Source organism: Microtus pennsylvanicus, chromosome 3 (genome assembly GCF_037038515.1).
Source record: "Microtus pennsylvanicus isolate mMicPen1 chromosome 3, mMicPen1.hap1, whole genome shotgun sequence".
Taxonomy (NCBI): Eukaryota; Metazoa; Chordata; class Mammalia; order Rodentia; family Cricetidae; genus Microtus; species Microtus pennsylvanicus.
In genome coordinates, this window is record NC_134581.1 from 71,737,544 (window position 1) to 71,741,980 (window position 4,437).

Sequence of the window (4,437 nt, forward strand, 5' to 3'; positions counted from 1 at the left end):
TATATATATATATCCATAGTCTTTGCTACATTAAGAATCAAAAAGGGATAAATGCATAATAGCTTTGGAGCCTGTCCTGGAACTAGCTCTTATAGACCAGGCTGGCCTTGAACTCCCAGAGATCCTCCTGCCTCTGCCTCTGAGTGCTGAGATTAAAGGCATGCACCACCACTGCCCAGTTAAAAGTTCCTTTTAATGTGGTACCTGTAATCATACTGGCTATCTGTGCATACTGTTGCATTAAAATCATGAGTCTAGAGCTGGAGAGATGGCTCAGTAGTTAAGAGAAATTACTGTTCCTGTAAAGAAGACCTGGGTTCCATTCCCACATGGCTGTTCACAATCAACCATAACTCCAGTTTCAGAATGCACAGGACATACATGCAAACAAAACATTCATACACACAAAATAATTAAACCTTAAAACAAGCAAACTCAAATCTACCCAGTACTTTCATTGAACCTTTTGATCATGACTGAGTATATAACAAGCATCTGTCACTTGAAAAATATTGCTTTACAGAATTATATGACATGTTTTACCATAAACTATCAAGGTCATATTATTAATATCACCCATAGTTTCTACCACTGCTGGAAAGCTCGCGGTGGATTCTCAAGTTCCGTTGAAACTCCAAGTGTCATCATTGTACTGTTGAACATAGTGGAACACACCTGTAACCCCAGCACTTGGGAACTATAAACAGGAAGTTCAAGGTCATCCTTGGCTATACATCCAGTTCAAGGACAGCCTAAGGTACACAAGACCCTGTCTCAAACAAACAAATAACACCACTACCAAAAGCCAAAAGTCAACTGATAGTATGACTGAACATTTTATTTTTTAAAAAAAAAGGCGGGGGGACTGTTAAAAATTGAATCAGTTAACCCTGTCTCAGGGGAAAAAAATTGAATCAGTTACCTTTCCAAATTGGGCCTGGCAAAATGACTCCCACAAAGAGGGGTGTTGAGAGGGGCCCTTCTGCCCTCAATGAGGTGGTGATCCAAGAACACACCATCAACATTCACAAGCACATTCATGGAGTGAGCTTCAAGAAGCGTGCTTCTCAGGCACTCAGAGAAATCCAGAAATTTTCCATGAAGGAAACTGGTACTCCAGGTAGGCACATTGATATCAATCTCAATAAAGTTGCCTGGACCAGAGGTATAACACATGTTATACCTCTGTATTCAAGTACATTTGTTCAGAAACTGTAATAAGGATGAGGACTCGCCTAACAAACTCTACACATTGGTAACATACTTGTCGGTTACCACATTCAAAACTCCACAGAGAGTCAATGTGGATGAGAACTAACCTGCTGAATGTCAGATAAAGGTGCAGAAGCACCAAAAAAATTGAGTCAGTTAGGCCCTCCTGGATCGTCCATGGCCAGGTGAGTGAAAGACAGGCACATGCCTTGCCTGGGTCTTCACAGCCCCATACTGACTGAAGACAACCACAGGCTTGCCCAGTGCTTTGCGTACCAGGTGGGTATAGACCATTATGGTGAGTATATAGTGGGGAAATGGTGAGGGGAGGGGGGGAGAGTGCGTGCAGTCCATGTGCTGTGGAGAGAGGCTGAACTGAGGAACCAAAGATGGTGGTGAGCAGGCTGATATGTGTGGCCTATTTGCCACCTGGGGTCACATCTGGGTTTGTGGTCCTATGCCAGCCAAGGTCTGTGTTGATTCCCATGGCCCATGTTCCCATCAGGAACCACATGTTCTGGGTCTGGGCCACCACCTAGAGCCGTGTTGGTGTCTGAGGTCTTTGTTGCTGCCATTGGAACCATGCTGAGCTGAATAGCCTGCACTGCCCCCCAGGGCCAAGATGACATCTGGGCCTGAGTTGCTACCAAGGGCCATATCTAGCTCCATGGCCTTATAGCAGCTAGGTCTATGTCGATGTCCGTGGCTTCAGTTACTACTAAAAACCAAGCAGATGCCTGGGGTAGACAACCACCTGAGTCCATGTCGGTGTCCTCGAGCCCTGCCACCCACCAGGGCTATGCCAATCTTAGCCGCCTGTGCTGCCACCTGGTGCCATGGTGACATCTGGGACCAAGCTGCTGCCAAGGGCCACATCTGGGTCAATGGCCCTATGACAGCCAGGGTCTGATTGATGTCTGTGGTTCCTGTTACCACCGAGGGCTGTGCAGATACCTGCCAGGGTCTGGTCAGCCATGTGAGACCATGCTGGTATCCTGGGGCCATGCTGCTGCTGGGGCAGAATTGATCTGGATAGTCTCTGCTGTCACCTGGGCCATGGTGATATCCGGGCCCGAGTCACTGCCAAGTGCTATGTCTGGGTTTGTGGTCCTGCTGCAGCTGGACTTCGGGCTGATCTCTGTGATGCAAGATACCACAAGGAATCCTAGTCATCAAGAGTGTTGAAATCCAAGGCTGTACTAAGCCAGCACCGCCCTATGCTGGCTCTAGGAGAACTAGCCCTGCTCCTTGCTGGCCACTGAAAACAGAAGAGCTGGTCCCACCCCAGTCCCTATGGCATAGGCATACAAGATCAGGCTCTGCCCCTTGCCTGAGGGGGGGCAGTCCCAGAGGCCTGGACTGACCAAATCAGCTACCACCCAGGCCTATATCCAGGGATTTGAGTTGGCTCATCCCAGCATCTACCCCATCCATGATCCACCAGAACGTGTGAAGGGACTGGTCCCATGGAACCATGGCTGCTGGATCTCCATGACTCGGGGCAGCAGCAGGGATATCCGGGAGGAGTTTCAGTGGGGGTCCAGGGTTTACGGTGTAGCCAGACCAACAACTCACTGAAGGGAACATTTGCAGGTAGAGTGGAGTGGACAAGGGGATAGACTGTGACAGATGGCAGCTCCCAATGCCATTAGAATGAACATAGAGGTGTCAGATGGGTGGGAAAGAGGAAGGAGCAAAATGGGGTTTTGTTTGTTCATTTGTTTTGTTTCGTTTTAATTTTTTTTATTCTTTTAAACGTCTGGTTTTTTTAATTAATATACAATGTAACAGTTTTCCTCATGGCATTTATATGGCATATATATTTGTATGATAATGCTCTCTGCCCTCCCCATCAGCACCGCGTGTAGGGATAGCCCAGCCCATTGTGGGGCGTGTTCGCCTTGGGCTAATGTTTACATATAAATCTGGCAGGCATGAGCCCCGCCAGTCTCTTTTTTGTATTTCCTGCTCATCGCTGGATCCCTGGTGTTGTAAGCTATCCCTTCATTAAAATTTGCTGTTTCATATTAAGCTAGCCTGGTTATTACGCCACTTACAGTTTGGCGCCCCACATTGGGCGCCACTCTGTAGTGTTAGGAACGGCGGGCTGCTTCCCTGGCACCTGGCCGCCCGCACAGCTAGCTTTATACCTGAAATAATTACATGGAAACTGTATTCTTTTAAACACTGCCTGGCACATTAGTTCCAGCCTCTTATTGGCTAGCTCTTACATATTGATATAACCCATTTCTAATAATCTGTGTAGCCCACGAGGTGGCTTACCAGGGAAGATCTTAAACTGTGGCTGTATCGAGTGGGAGAATCATGCCTGACTCGGCTTCTTTCTCCCAGCATTCTGTTCTGTTTACTCCACCCACCTAAAGGCTGGCCTATCAAATGGGCCAAGGCAGTTTCTTTATTAGCCAATGATCTTCCTCCATCAACCGCGTGTAATTTTCCTCTCCATGAGTCCATTTTTGGAAGAGTTCCTTTTCCTTTTTCGTTGTTCCTTTTCTGGTTTCACAATCTAAAAGCAAAATAATAATAAATCTTGATCCTAGCAATATATAATAGAAAAATGCTGACTTAGAATAGATCACAAAATATAGTTTAAGATAAAAATAATGAATTTCAGTAAGACATCTTTCATAAATTAGGCATTAAATCTGATATAAAAGAGGCAATTAATAAATTTAACAAAATTGAGAAATGTTATTCTTCCAGATACTTTTTAAAAGGAGAAGATAAGCCAGTGAGTGAAAAAGAATATTTGTAAAACACAGATGATATATTTAAAAAGGAACTGTCTGGAATATAAAATGACTTTTATCTTTTTTAATTAAATTTTTTCATTATTTTACATACCTCCCTCCTCTCCTCCTGTTCCCTCCCCCCACCTTCCTTCTACTCCCCCACCTACTTCTCCTCCATCTCCATTCAGAAAGGAGCAGGGCTTCCATGGGAATCAACAAAGCTTAGCACATCAAGTTGAGTCAGGACCGTGTTCCTCCCCCTACATCAAGGTTGAGTAAGACAGCCCAGCTTGGGTATTGGGTTTCCAAAAGCCAGATCAAGCACCAGGGACAGATCCTGATCCTAATGCTAGGAGCCTCACAAACAGACCAAGCTACACAACTGTCACACACATGCAGAGGACCTAGGTCGGTCCCATGCAGGATCCCTAGCTGATGGTCCAGAGTCGGTGAGCTCCCACAGGTCAGCTAT

At 45.9% G+C, this 4,437-nt stretch overlaps 1 pseudogene; it reads left to right on the top strand.

The window, feature by feature from the left end:
* Positions 1-945: 945 nt before the first annotated feature.
* Positions 946-1,318, top strand: LOC142847062 (large ribosomal subunit protein eL31-like; annotated as a pseudogene).
* The last annotated feature ends 3,119 nt before the right edge of the window (positions 1,319-4,437 follow it).